Genomic DNA, 15,723 nt, shown 5'->3' on the forward strand with positions numbered 1-15,723 from the left:
GGCATCTCTAAATACCATTGTCATGCGCCAAACAATTCCAACAAGTACCCGCGAATGTCTTGATTTCTTCGCCACACCTAGTCTTCTGCCGTCCTCGACTGCGCTTCCCTTCTCTTCGACTCAATTCTGTAACCCTTATGCTCCACCCGTTAACCGGCGCATCACATGACTCACCCGGCTCCATTTCTTTCTCTTAATGCCTACTAGGTTATAGGCTATCCGCGTATCCTCTCTGATCGAAACCGCTCTTGTTTTGTCTGTTAACTTTATGCCTGCCATTCTTCTTCGCTCTTTGCGCGTTCCTTAACTTGTTCTCAAGCGTGTGTATCAATGTCCAAGTCACTGCCCGATATGGCAACACCAGTAAGAAGCATTGTTTGTACGCCTTTCTTTTAAATGATAATGGTATGCTTCCAACTGGTGCTGACAATGTCTGCCATATGCACTCCAACCCACTTTTATTCTTCCATGACTCTCCTTCTCATTACACTCACGACACCCTCCGACAAAATCGAAAAATACCCGAATGTTATCTATTCGTACAATTGTAGATTTTACCGGGAAAAAAAGTCGATTTCTCCCCAATTGCCAGCTTCCAAAAAATATCACCCAATCTTTACCCTCCGAAAATAAACAAAACGTATAAAACCGGAAATCAAACAACCCTTAAAATAAGCGAATACCATGTATACTGGTGTAATGGTCGCACCCACTTAGAAATGGCACTCAGAACATTGTTAAAAAATTCCCACAGGACAAATATTTAAAAATTGCCACTGTGTAGGCCGCGCCCTCGAATGTTGTTAGTGTTATTTGTTGTGTTGTGCGAGATTACGGAAGCATTCTTATTTTTAATCGGTGGCAATACAAGGCAGCCATGCCGAATTTCCGGCTCCTCCAGGTAGCAAATTCACAGCCTCCAAGATCTGGCGGCTGCCACCGATGTGCTGCCATCACTGGTCTCTGGGGCTTCAGCATTCATTCTAGCCGGAAGGTGGTGCTCTACGGGAATAGCCAGAGCCAGTACAAGCCACCGCAGTAGTTCAATAAAGGCCGGTACCACAGAAAACATTCACGAAAAAAAAAGTTTTTTTCTTCCTGTTATGGGCGCACCTTCAATTTTCACCCCTAATCTCAGTATGAGAAAGTGCGGATTTTACACGAGTATATACGGTAATAGTAAAAAGAGAAAAGTAATACTATGCGGCAAAATTTGATGTGAGCAAGTGTTTGCTTTCATCCTGCACGATGTGCTATCTGCTGCAATGTTTGCATTTATGGCCACTTCCGTGTTATTCAGAGCTTTAGTTTTATACATTAAATACATGGTCACAGCTTTATTGTGACGCCTTGTTTCGATGCCTTATCTGCACCAGCAGGTGCCTAATTATCTAATTAATTCGAGGAATGTGACCACAAGCCCAGATTCCACGCATCACAAATATATATTAAGTCGACAAAGAAGACCTTCTCTTCAAAACAGAAGATCTAATTTCAAAAGATTTTCCAGGTTTCTTATCAAAATTAAACTGTGCGGATTTACATGCCAAAACAACGATCTGATTATGATGCACGCCGTAGTGGGGTACTCCGGAATTTCGGATTAGCTGGGTTTCTTTAACGTGCACCATCATCTAAGTACATTATAGGTTTCGGATTTTCGCTCCCATCGAAATACGTGCGCCGTGGCCGGGATACCATCACGCGACCTCGTACTCGATGTTTCTTTATACGGGCTTTCGTTTGAAAAACGGGACTTTGAGGCACTACCGCCTAGATGGCAACGTGGCATAGCCCTAGGAGGTGCAGATGCAAGAGTGGCAGGTTTCTAAGGGCAGTGTAAAACTTTTCAGCATTGACTTATGCGCTAAAAAAAATGTACAATCTAATTACCTTACATAACCACAATTGAGAAAAACTATATACGCGGGTGTCTCATTGTCTAACCTATAGCTAGAATACAAATACGGCAGTGGGAAGTGACCAAAAAAGAGAAACGCAGCATAATTAATTTATATGGGTGTTGCACAAAGCAAATTTGACATTAATGCAACCACGTTTCTGTTTTAAATGTCCGAGGAACTGAATTTAAGTGTTTCCGGAAGCTGTGTTGCCGGTATGAAAGTAAAGGTCTCTAAATATCAGTGCACTTAAGTGCCCTGAACATAGCTGTAGCGTGAATTGGAGAAACATCCGTGCAGGTAGCCAACGTCTGTAGTACAGTTGTACGTGTGGCAGAATACGTCGTTGGCTTACACCAACCGGTGATGTTTATCTGTAGAGGGCTTTAGATTAGGGACCGCAAGCGGTCTGCTTATTGGAGCAGTAGAGTACGCGGTACTACGCATGCGAAGGTCCAGAGGTAGGGGTCTGAGCTTGCGTAGTACCATGATCCCTAGTTCTTGCATACGCAATCTGTTTGGGACCTCTAATCTAAGGCTCTCTCGTGATGTCAGAGGACCCAAGTCGTGACGGTCCGCTCTTGCGAAGGAACACCGTTTGGAGAGGCCAAATATGTGGGTCCCCAGCCTGGGTGGTCCGCAAGCGAATTATAACACACGTCGTCTTCATTAGGAGCTGAATATAAGCATGTGCTTGTTCTGTGACGTGCAGTTCACATCACCCTTGTGTAGAGCACGGAAACCGCGGCAACGGGGGCGCTCTGGAGACAGCTAGCGACGTCTGACGCTAGTTTCTGGGCCCAACTTCTAACGGCCGGTGCTGGGCACAATTGGGCCCTGCAACTACCGTTAGATGTCGCTGGCTGGTTCCTGAGCATCCTGGAGACAACCACTCCCGCGCTTTACACAAGGGTGACACCGAGTGTATATAGGTAATTTAATGAAGCGAAGCTATCTTTCCCTCTCCCTTCTACTTCCCCACTATTGCTGCTGCTGCCGCTGCTGTCTCGCACACCGCGTCAGGGGTCGGGCGGGAGGGTGGTTAATGCATATGTAAGCACGACAGGAGCACGGCAGAGAGGAAAGGCGATGCAATAAAACTCCTTCCGACCTTTTCATTGCGTAGCATGTGAGCTCCCTGGGCATGGCAGGACTAATCTCTTAAGAGCTGTAATTATCCGTGACGCCGCGCAAAGGCATTGCAGAAACTGCAGCGCTTAACCAGCTACGGACGCGAACGTCTAGAGGGAAGCTAGATAGAACAGTAGGGAGGGGGCAAGGAATGTGTGGGGCCGATGCAGTCGTGACACGAGTGAATAACACGCTTGCCTCTCTTCGCTCGTGGTTTCCATACAAGGAGGAAGAAGAGGATAGGGATAGGCCATACGAAAATGCAAGGAAAGGCTACTACTATTGACGCGACAGCGGTTGGGGGGAACATAATTAATTTAAGTCGAAGGTACGTTAAGGTACGTTTCTGTTATTGCTGCAAAAAACACAACGCAAATTTATCAAGCGGACAACTTACGCATGGCCTGCTGAAGCAGAGCCGCGTTAAAGTGCTCCGTAGAGTCTAGGCCAAAGTAGGAAAGCGGTCACGAGTCCAATGAACATTTAAGTGCCTGCCCCGGTAGCTTTGCGGCTATTGAGTTTCTCGAGATCGTGAAGTTTACTACGATAGTAGCCACAATTGGAACAAAATCAAAAAAACGCCCGGGAACTAAAATTTGGGGACACGTTAAAGAACACCATGGCGTGAAAATTATTCTCCAGTTCACCACTACGACGCGCCTCATCGCACCAGTGTGGTTTTGGCACATACAGCCCCGTAAGTGAATAAAAGCTTAATTTTTGTGCCTCGACAGGATGAACCAGTTAGGCAATGACAATTCTCAACACTCGCAATGGTTCTCATGCGTGACGCACAACAATGACTTTTCTGTATACTACGCAGACAAACATAGGAGTGCATGCAAAGCAACTCCTAACATCAACTCACCTCTCTCGCGTTGGACTAAACGATAAAGAAATAAACATGTGGCGCGCATGTCATTCCTAAGTACGTTTGGTCATAGCAAACAGTGCAGAAAGCTTCGCTTACATCGATTCCCACCGTGTGCAGGATCCGCATAATGTGTTTATTGTTTCACTCATTCCTAGCGTAGCTTGCAAAAGTAAACAACAAGATTACAATCGCATAAACCATTTTTTGGCACAGGCGAGAACCTGATGCCTTGAAGTGCAGTCGGTCACTTAAGAAAATCTCTCTTTAATGCGCACGCCTCCATGTGCCGCGTATGAACTTGGCGATGTAATGCCTGTCGTTGCGATTCAAGCGAGCACCGGAGGAGGGGGCTCCTTGATGTCGAGAAGACCATCCCCGCGTTCGCGTCCTTAGTTTGTGCTTCGAATCCGGGTAGCTGGCTGTGCCAGTTCGCGGCAAAATTTGGAGGGCGCTGAAGCTTCGCCCTTCAGAGTGGCACGCGATAAAGTTCAAAGACCTCTGACTGCTTCTCAAGCTTACCGGCAATCGCAGCTTTCTTGCGCATGCGCGGAGCCGAGCGCGTTGCTAAGCAAGGAACCGAGCGGGCCGCGCCGCTCGGGTAAGGGGCTTGTGTTTGAATTTTCACGCAACAGAATTATGTTTTCTTGTATACTGAAATGAAACTCCAATGCTGTCATATCTCTAGGGCGTGTTTTGGTCGTGCTTGGTGATTTCTCTGACATATTTTTCTTTGAGCAATTCAATTCAGTAAAGCCTTGCGCCACGAGGCCCTGCTTGGATATGTGCTTTTACTCTGGCGCACCAGGCGTTGCACCATCAAGATCAACGCAGCGTTATCCAACACGTTCGCACCATTTCCGTTTGCGCTTCGACGCTGCGGTGGTCGTCGACCATGTTCGCATCGTGCATATTAAAACGGTCTACGCGCGAGGCACAAAATGTGAACAGCAGCCGTATCCTCGCGCGCAATCCGTTGTTCACGAACTGAAACGTTTCAAACTTTTTTTTTCTTACAGGTCAAATGGTTTTCGTCCTCATAGAGCAAGCGCTCACGGTTTTGCAATTTTTGCACTGTTTAGTGTTCTCTATCATCGTGTACGAATAAACGATTCATGATTCATCCATGCTCAAACATGTGGGTAGATGCCGCAGGTATGAATACCAGGCCGACCTGCGGTGGAGGCTTCAAGCTAAGCAGCGCGAAGCCTAAAGTGCCTACATTCTTTGGAACCACGCATACAACATGCACCGCCCCGTTTGTTTCAAAAAGAACAAACACAAAACAAGCGTCCGAACCACATAATTGATGATAAGGCACTCCTGGTAACAATGCAAAGCACGTCCTTGGCGTTTTCCGCATATGTTTCGCAGCAAAGATTACAGTTTCGCAAGCAGCTGCGGTGACGGCGGCTTCCGACTTGGGGGAGACATCCCTAGCCTTTTGTACATAAAATAACTAGCATGGCAGCAGATATCATTGTTCTTGTGGCACCGCCATGGGTAGGCAACGCGTACGACTTAGGACTCCCGAGGAGAAGCGCGAACACGAGGTGCAGCAAAGGAAAAAAAAAACGGCAATACGACCAGCGGCGGCGTGCCGCAAAAATTACCATTACTGATTTTACTCTAAAGCAATGAAGTATTGCATGTCCCCCTCAACATTCGTGGTTATATTTAACAGCTTCGCTGGGCATCTACTTTCACAGGGCCGGGTTGTCGAGTGATCTATTTTTCCTTGCAGCACTTTGCTCTCGAAACACAAGATGGTGCAGCCGGCGGCTCAACGCACATTGCATCAGGCAAGAGCGCGCAATTTCGAGAAACCATTGCCACTTCTATCATGAAACTATGCGATCGGCTGTTGCAAACGCCGCTGGATGATCCCTAACATGCGGACATCCATTCCTGCTGCAAAATGTCGAGCAATAGAACTAAGGCGAGTGCAGCAAAAATATAGTGAATGGCATATAAAAGACTGCAACCATTTGTGCGGCCAAGTTCACGGGCCGCTGTTACAGAGTGTATTTATGGGCCCTATAACGTAAAACTATTCCAATATGTTTCTATTCCAATTTTCTGACGTCAAATTTGCGTAACCACCGACGCAAGCGCCGGGCGGTCACCCACAGGGTTGTCTGTACAGACCAATCAAACACTCTTCTCGTTCATAGGAGGTCACTTTTGTTGTCTTGAAAAACGAATAACATTGCCTACACTGAGCGGCTTGTCGTATCTAATTGGCTGACAAGAGGCGAGGAGAACGCTGAAGTGGAGAGGGATCCGCTGGGGCAGAGCCAGTGCACTGAAAATTGTTAACCGGATGAAGAGGGTGGTGCCGGCGTCTGCGATTGGTCGGCTTTCCCTTACTTAGCTTATGGTGGCTGGTCGAAAATCGCGGCGGCATGCAACGGAAGCTTAAGAATGACGTTAAAACTGACCCTCAGCAAAGAAGAGTTGGCAGAATGAGGTGGTAAACGTGCCGAAAGTGCTCGAAAACGTTACACGCCCACGCAAGAAGCTTTATTATACGCAAATACACCCTTGCTCTCCGGCAGGTGCGAGTAGCCAGCGTCTCAGCGATCGGCGGCAGCCATCTTCTATTCCTTTCGGAACGGGGCAGCCTGCGGCTATTCCGAAGAAAATTCAGTTTTGTTCGGCATAATAATGCATCTTTATCGCGTACACGTCACTTTGACGCAGTGAGTTTGTGTGGTTTTGTTAAGTCGCGTGACAGGCAGGTGAAGTGGGTGCAGCCCGAAAACATTTTACCAATAGCCGAGGGCTAATGTCGAAAGGGTTCGAATCAGAAATAGATGTTTTTCTTTTTTCTGTCAAATCATGCATAATTAATATGTACACACCATATCAGATGAGGAGCTATCGCGGTTTTCGTGACGTCGCGTGTTAGACAGGTGAAGAGGGGGTGGTCGTAAAAAGTTTTTGACCAATCGTGGAGGGCTGATAGCAGAATTGGAATAGAAAAGTTTGGAATAGTTTTACGTTATAGCGCCCTATGTCTCGTTAAAGGCGGAGACACGCGAGAGTTGCGCCACCTTTGCCCGTGGCTTGTGCGCATGCGTGAGTTGCGAGAGAGTTATTCGGGGACTGCACCTAGGTATACCAAGGAGGCGTACGTACGCAATTTGCTATGTTTGTTCCTAGCCGATGGCAATTCTCACTTCGCAAGGACCGTCGCTTAAGTTCCGTTTAAACGTGATCAAAGTGGTCGACACAATGTCCGCAAACCAGGAAGCAAGGAAAGCAGCAAATTTGCTGTAACAACCTATCATTATTTGCTGCTTTTCAGCTGCTAAATCGGCGCCTACCTAAGCCCCCCCCCCTTCCCATCTGCCATGATTAGGTGAACAGTATCTGTTTCTATTGCTCTACCAGTTAAGAAATTGTGAACACTGTCATGCTGATTCTCACAGGTTGTCTGTTAGTGAACTAGATTCACTAACAGACACTAGATTCAGACACTAGATTCACTAGAGTGAACTAGTGCATATAGATTGCCGTGTAGACGGTGACTCTGAGCTACAGCCAGGGCTTGTTAGAGATAGGAACAAATTGTTGGCCTAAAGCCACCTACTTAGAGTGTATGTGCTAGACTAACCCTTACCTAGTGCTGCACAGTACATGGATATATGGCCTAATGAATTCATGGATATACTGCCAACTCTACAGGGACTGCTATATTTTTTCAAAATAAGTTGCCAGTCCATTTCAGATATTGCTCTTTTAGTGAATTTGGAACACCCGTTATTGAGAATACCATATACAACTGTGTTGTAAGCAGTGCTGGGCAATATTGAAGATACATGTATCTTACATGCTATCTTACACACTCCTTGGGTATCTTGTCTCATGATATCTTGATTCACGATATCTGTGGTAAAACGTGAACCTGTATCTGCATTTCCGACACACGAAAAGTTGTATCGTGTATCTTAAGATACAAGATACTGCTATCGAAACATCACTGCACGAAAGTATAAACATCAGGTAAAGCCTGCTAATTAATCTGCTAAACTCTGCTAGTTAGAATAATTAGCTACTGGAGGGAACTCCGGCGTGGTGATCATTCAGCCACAATGAGAAAGATAGGAAGTACAGTAGGGTCCACTCTTAGAGGGAACACGCGAACGCATGGCCAGTGGACCGCGCTGCGAGATTTCTAAACACGGCGCATGCGCACAGAGTCTTAAGGGTGCCGTGCACCCCGCTTGTTCTGCAACTTCTCCGCCCCCGTGCTCGGCAAGCGCAGAAGGGCGCTTATTTTGCCGCAACTCTGCCTGGCTGCTGGTCGGGTAATCAGCAAGTTGAAAAAGCTTGCTTTTTTTCGGAGAGGTAGTCATATGCTTTTCACACGCTGCTCGCAGAAACTGACCACTTTTGATAGCAGACAAAGCAGTTGAAGCGTGATGCAAAGAGCATACTAAGCATGACGTTGCAGCCATAAAATGTCCGCCTATTCTACAAGCATCAGGCAGAGTTCGTATCATTTGCGTCACACTGCGAAAAAAAAAATAACACCGGAAGGATCAGCGCGCTAGTGCCTACCACGCCCAGGGCGGATAAGTAGCTGACGACGCGGGGCAAGCACGGCCCTTGCGAATCTATGCGCATGCGCCGCGCTTCCAAATCTCGGCAGCAGTTAGCGCTCCCCGGACCGCCAGCAACGCGCCAAGACCCGCACTCTCTCAAGTTCAAGAAATGGCCACACAGGGCGAAAAACAAGCATAGTAGAAGCACTCACGGTATGCCGGCGTTAGTTTCAATATCACCCGCAAGAGGCGCCGTTTTAAGCGCAATTTTGTCTTACAAAATTTCTCCTACAATTACCGAAGCATGTTTATTACATAAAATAGCCCATAAAATTATCATTGCTAAATAAATACAGCACTCTTCATTAGTAAGTTTATCGTTTTTGTCATTTTAAACACAATTAGCGTTCAGCATCATCGATCTTCCACGAGAGCTCGGGCATGGATTTAGAATTTTTGCCTGTATTTTCCAGTGCATGGCGTCACGGATCCATTCGTTCGCACACTTAGACTGATTGCTTCTTTTTTACAAAACTAGTTTATTGCGCTTCGATGTACAGTGTTATTTAACTTGGGGTGAACTGGCAAGTGGACATGACATGCAAGCCCGAAAGTTACGTTTCCGTCGTGAGTCATGCATGTGCATTGAAACGGGAAACATCTTCTGCTACCGAGGACAACAGTACCGGTGAGTCGTTTAATATCGCTGCCTGAATCCTCATGTAATATTTCTCTCGTTAACTCACAGGCGAAGACAAGTTAACGAACTAGATGCTGCATTACATACGGGCAGTCGGGACCCTCCATTGCTGTTTCCACAATAAACTTGTAGTTCAGGGAGCCATCATTATACGAAAGAGGAAGCGATATCGGAAAGCGCGTCACATTTTTTATCTCGCTGTAGCCGTAGCCACGGATGAGTGAGTAGCCTTTTCAATATTTTTTTCGAGTCTGCCTGCAAGTTACTTCGTCCACCGATCCCAATAACCTTTTGATAAACTGAAGCTAAAGTACTGAATTTAATGTATAAAAATAGTGGCACGCATGATGGTGCACCGAAATTTCGTACCTGTTTGGTTCCAAATGTTCTTGCTGTTCAGTTTAGTTTACGTGAGGACATCTTTTTTAGTAGTGAAGCGGTACAACATGTTCATGCAGAAAAAGAAACCATCATTTCTAATAGCTTCATGTCATTCATGCACTTGCTTGTGAAACCAGCAGTGGGGTCTGTTCTAGTGTATAAATGAGCGCACAAATGTTCTCATTTGTGATCTTAATATTACTTTAGCTGTTGGCATGCATTGTACTTAGGCAGATATTATTTCATTGAGAGCAGCAATATTTATTTACCATGCTGCTAAGCACCCTAGAACAAAGAATGTATATTTCCATGTCTTCTCTAGTCGCAAACCATTACACGTATGTTTGTTTGTTTGTTTATTTGTTTATTGACAAAACAACGCTCAAGATCGGTTTGTCTTGGTGCCAAGGCAAAAGGCGGCACTAAAAGCCACCTGACTAGGCCTTTGACACCAGACAGCACGCACAGCACACAACATGAGCGCAACATGCTTCAAGACACACTCAAACAATATATATGTCAAACAAATATGTGTCACACCTTTTCGCATTTCATATTCCAAAACTGTGCTTATTCAATTTCTGATGCGGCAAAAATTTCTGTTCCAGACATGCAATAATGAGGGTGGCACTAGTATAAATCGACGCACTCCACGCACTAAATAGAAGCTGCTGCCTGCTACAACAAGGTCATTGTGTGGACTTCGGCTGCTACTACAAAGTAAACAACACCTAGTTCAGAAATAAAGGTGCTTGATATATGAGGTATTGGCTTGATAGTCCTGAGATACATGTCATTTGTTTGTAGCAGATGATATGAACGTTTGTTCGTATTTACAGTTCAGCATATATGGTTCGAAGATAAAAGAAAACACTACATGAGTTTGGTGTATGCCATGCTGCTGTATGCCATGCTCTGCTGCCATGCTCTGCTGTATGCCATGTTCCCCATTCTATCCATTCCTGCCGCAGCCATGTGCAAAATTTGCTTGTGGCCTTCCTCGGCAATAATCTGGCGTCTCCAGAGGCTATCCTACGTGATTGCATGGTCCGAAGAGTATGAGGTTCACATCCACATGGGTGGAAAGGCCCGCGAAATTGCAATTCCCACAAAACAGATCATGTCCATATTGAGAGCAGGTGGTGCACAAAGTGCGAGCGACATATTAGAGGCCACCGAAAGAACAAAAAGAAACGCACGTGTTGGAAAGGAGGTAACACTAAAATGCCGCGTAGTTCATGTCGCTGTGTTGGCTATGCCAGCAGATGCGTGCATCACCCAACTGATTCGCAATGCAACTTAAGGCAATTACCAATCCAAAAAGGTGGTGCACTGTCCAATCTGCTTGCGCTGCTGGTTGTCCCTCGTTACTAGACCACCATGTGCGACGAAGGCAAACACCACACTAATGTTCGCGTCGTGCATATTTGAGCAGTCTACGCGCAATGTACAAAAAGGGAATAGCAGCTGTATACGCGAGCGCAATCCGGGTTCACGAACTGAAACGAACTTTTTTTCTCACAGCCCAGAAGATATTTCTTTTCACTGAAGAAACCCTCACCATCATCCAATTTGTACATGCTACCATCTTCACTATTGCCGTGTATCAGTAAACGTTTTTTCTGTCATCCATGAGAAAAAAGGAGATCGAAGGAGAGCGAAGCGAAAAGCGCATTCATTATTTGGCCCCACGCATTAAACATTCACCACCCCATTCGTTTCAAAAAAGAACAAGCACGAAACAAGCGTCCGAACTAATTGATGATAAGGCGTTCCTGATAACAATGCAAAGCGTATGCATAGGGCTTAACCACATACGTTTTCCTGTAAAGCTTACGGTTGCGCAAGCTGCCACGCTAAAACAACAAGCATGACAACTGATATCATTGTTGTTTGAACACCACCGTGGGTAGGCAACGCATACTAGTTCGGGCTCCCAGGAGCAGTATGAATATGAGGAGCGGCAAAGATAAAAGGAAGGCTAATACTACCAGTGGAGGTGTGCGGTCGAAGTAACCTTTACTGCCATTACTCTACAACAATAAAGCACTGGATGCCCATTCAGCAGTTGCAGTGGTGGTTTTCAACAGCTTCACTGGACATCTACTTACACAGGGCGGGGATGGCGAGTGAATTTTTTTCCCCGCAGCAGTTTGCTCTAGAAAGACGAGATGGCGCAGCCGGCGGTGCACCCCGCATTGCATTAGGCAAAAGCGCACAAGTGTCAGAAACCATTAAGGCTTCTACACTGCTACTGTGCGACCAGATGTTGGAAATGCCGCCGGGTGAACACTAAGACGTTGTGATCCATTCGTGCTGCATGATGTGGAATAATAGAATTAAGGCGAGTGCGTCAAGATTAGAGTGAATGAACGATTTGGGACTCAAATCGATTGCGTGTACAAGTTCATGGACCGCTCTTATGGCGCGTTCACACTGCGATATTCGGCGTCTGGAGCGGCGCGGAACCCAGTTCGGTGGCAGCGAGATCCACCGGAGTAGCCCCTTCCGCGCCGATCGCTTCCGGAGCGATTTTTGCGGCAACTGCGGGATATCCCGCGATGGCTTCGAGGTGAGCAACTTACACGGCAGATGGCTCTGTACCGCGTTCCGGTGGCGCGGTGGGTAAGCAGTGTGCACGATGCGAATCTCAGCGGCAGGAGAATTCCGTTCGCTGTAGACGCCGGATTCCCCAGTGTGAATGTGCCATGAGAGAGTGTATTAAAGAGAGTGACACTGGAGAGTTGCACCGCGATTTCCCGTAATTTGTGTGCATGTGTGAGTTGCGAGAGAATTATTCGGGGACTGCACCAAGCTACACTAAGGAGGAGTACGTACGCAGTTTGCTCTGTTTGTTCCCAGCCGACGGCAATCCACACTACGCAAGAACCACCGTTTCAGTTCCGTTCAAAGGTGATAAAAGTGGTCGATACAAAGTCAGCAAACGAAATAGCATACAAAACAGCAAATTCTCAGTAACAACCTTCCATTATGACGCGCGCCATGACCAGTAGCTGCGCAACAGACGTTGCAAACTTTCTGCTCAATGACACCATTCTTCGACACAGCGCCGCGGGCCACCTTCTTATTGATCATGGCGGCTGTTTCTTCGTAGCTGGTCTACTGAAGAACGCTTTATCGCAGTCTACCATCCATTGACCAACGGTCTTACCGAACGTCTCAACCGAACTCTGACGGATATGCTGCCTATGAGCACCTCTACGGATTACCGCGATTGGGAGGCCATCCTACCCTACGTTGCTTTTACCTAAAGCTCGTCCCCGCATGACACCACCGGCTATACGCCGTTCTTGCTTCTGCACAGCTGCAATGCTGCGTTGCCCTTCGAGACGCTCCTTCCTGCTGGTCCCCCATACCCACCGCATATGCTCAGGACGTCATCTGTCGAGGCAGAATAGCTCGCCAGGTTGCTCACACTAGGCTATGTGCATTGCCGGCCTCCCAGAAATAGCGCTATGATAGCTAGCACCGCGAACTCGAGTACCCTCCTGAATTCCTGGTTCTAGTCAGGAAGTCGACTCGACGCCAAGGCCTGTGTGAGAAACTGCTTCCTTCTACACGGGACCCTACAAAGTTCTGCGCAAACTCGACAACGTTGACGACCTCATCACTCCGCTGGCACATTGCCGTTCTTGTTCTTTTACGTCTACTACCGATGTAGACCGGGTGCTACCCCTCAGGGGCTTTCTCAACATGCTCCACCCGGACATTGATCCGCTGTGCCCAGATTGTGGCGCTGAATTTAGCTGATTAGATCACATGCTCGGGCATGCTGTAACACATGCCCTGTGTTACAGGTTTTTAACCGAAAAGAAGACTGGACGAAGGCCATCACAGACCTGAAAAAAGACGTCCAGCACCTGGCTGTCCTGATGGGCCGTGAACGAGCAGAAAGGCATGCCTTCTGTGTTCCGACATGGGACTAGCCAACGGCTGAGTAGGGACCTACCTAGCAGGCCCCCTGGCTAGCTCCTCAGGACCCCCAATAAAGTCGTTTACTACCGCTACTGCTACTACTACTACTACTGATGCTTTCCATGTGTCGCGCCTACCACTCTTCTTGACTAGCAGTGCTGACGGACTTTAGGAGGCGCCGTGACGGCGCTCCGTCCACCCTGAGTGATGTTACGAGGCATCGCGTATGAGCATGCGAGCAAAGGACTCCCTCCGCGAAGGACTGCCGCGTGAGACGCTGTCAACCATCCTGCGGTAGCAGCAGCCTGTAAATTTTGTAATATAAGATTTCGTCTCTTCCTTGTGCACTCGTGAATCCCCGCGACAATATAGTGATGCACTAAAAGACCAAGGCAGCCAGCTGAGCTTTTATCGTTACGGGAGATCCGGTGTGGCTTGCTTCAATGATAATTTGCCATTAGTGCAGTTTACTTTTAGCGATAATTGCAAGATCGCTTGCCATAAGCCCTGCGGACAGGAATGATTTAGAAATGAAGAAAGAATGTGTATTAGCCACAGCGTATCGAAGTCATGTTTGCTGCTGAACACGAGGTCATGGTTTCGATTCCCGGTTGCGTTGACCGCATTATCACGGAGAAAGACTGAAGATGTGCAGGTGTAATTACATTTTAGAACGCGACTAAGAAATCCATGTTGTCAAAACAAGTACGGCACCAGTCACTCGACGTCTTTCATTGGCCTATCTTCCTTTGTGATGATAGAATAGTAATTCATTCATTCGTCGAGCTATAACCAATTCATTATTCGATGGATGAGTGTTTAATTGTCAGAAAGTTTTGTAAGTCACCTCATGTTAAGTTCCTTTAATCATTCGGCAATCACATCTGGAGAAGCCGGCGGTAAATGGTTGAAACTCTTCCAACTCTATCCAGATTACTAAATAAAGAATGCCCTTGCGTAAATCGAATGCCCCCTTTGCCTTCAAATTTTCTGAACGTTTTGGCCTCAGGGAAAATGCACATGAAACGGCACAGCAGTAGCGGTACACTTAGTAGAAGGAGGTTGGCACATATTTGTTCAGACCGACCTCGCTGCCTTTCTTCAAATAATTTCTATCTCTATATTGCCTATGCTTACATAAATGGCCGGATAAGTGGGGAGGGTATTAGAAAAATGTATTGCTGGTACGAAATTTAGAAAATTGTCATGGTTTCAAAACTGTATTTTTTCCGAATGAAATATCCTTTGCTCCCTCTGTGTCCTCTGGAGCTATTATTCGAAGTCAGCAGCCTTAGCAGCTCACCGATTCAACCGCGTTATCGCAGCGTTTGTGTAGACCCATCTACTTGTGGTGAGTTTGCCAGGGTGAACAAAAGGTGAATAAAAAAAAGACAACCAAGAGAAAGGACAGCACACGATGGCATGATTCGTTGGGTGAATCGCTAACTCGAAGCAAAGTGAACAATGATAATAATGGGACGCCTCGCAGTATCGGTAAATCACGAGCAAGTATTACCCGTGGCACTCTCATATTTATTAATACGGTTTCCGCCCCCCCCCCTTTTTCGTCGGCTGTTTTTGTCTGTTTTTTTAAGTACCTTCACCAGTACATTCCAAAGTCCCAGACGCCACGATACCTTTTTCGGCACCTCAGTCGCACAAGATGTCGCCACATCTGTACATCGCCGTGACGACGCCTGCGTTGAGCTACTGGGGCTAACGTCCCTTGAAGGACCAAGCCGCTGGATTCCAGCTACTAACATACATTGCAAAAAACTTGTGGTGCCAGTGGCCACAGCAATATTTAACGTATTGGACGTTTGGGAAGGATCAGCACGGGCGGGGAGACCCCACCTCATGTCGGCCCTTGCTGTCCAGTACTGGCCTCCCCAAGGCGTCATTTGTAAATGAGCTACCTATGGAAAAGCTAGAACCAGTGGGTAATACTTATCTTTGTTAATGTAGCCATCCTCAACTAAATACGTCATAGAGCAACAAAATGGTATTCAAGGGAAGAAAATGAGAAATACAGCGAAAATAAAAATAGCAAACTTAAAAAAAGAAAAAAGGAAAAGGAAACTAAACCACAAAGGACAAGATGAAACATCAAAGAACGCGGATTGAATCTCAAAAGAGCGCCTAGACTCTCTTTCTAAATATATTAGGGAAAATTTAACACGAAGGACGCAGGCACTGAGCCAAGCCAGACACGCGCGCGACATGCCCGAGTTCTCGCCCAACTCTTAAGTTTCA

The 15,723-nt window shown here is 46.7% G+C and overlaps 1 protein-coding gene across 1 annotated transcript in view; it reads right to left on the reverse strand.

Moving 5' to 3' along the window:
* LOC142560833 (uncharacterized) overlaps positions 1–15,723 on the reverse strand; it is a 145,577-nt gene that overhangs the window by 82,838 nt on the left and 47,016 nt on the right. The window lies entirely within an intron of this gene.

This window comes from Dermacentor variabilis, chromosome 10 (genome assembly GCF_050947875.1).
Source record: "Dermacentor variabilis isolate Ectoservices chromosome 10, ASM5094787v1, whole genome shotgun sequence".
Classification (NCBI taxonomy): domain Eukaryota; kingdom Metazoa; phylum Arthropoda; class Arachnida; order Ixodida; family Ixodidae; genus Dermacentor; species Dermacentor variabilis.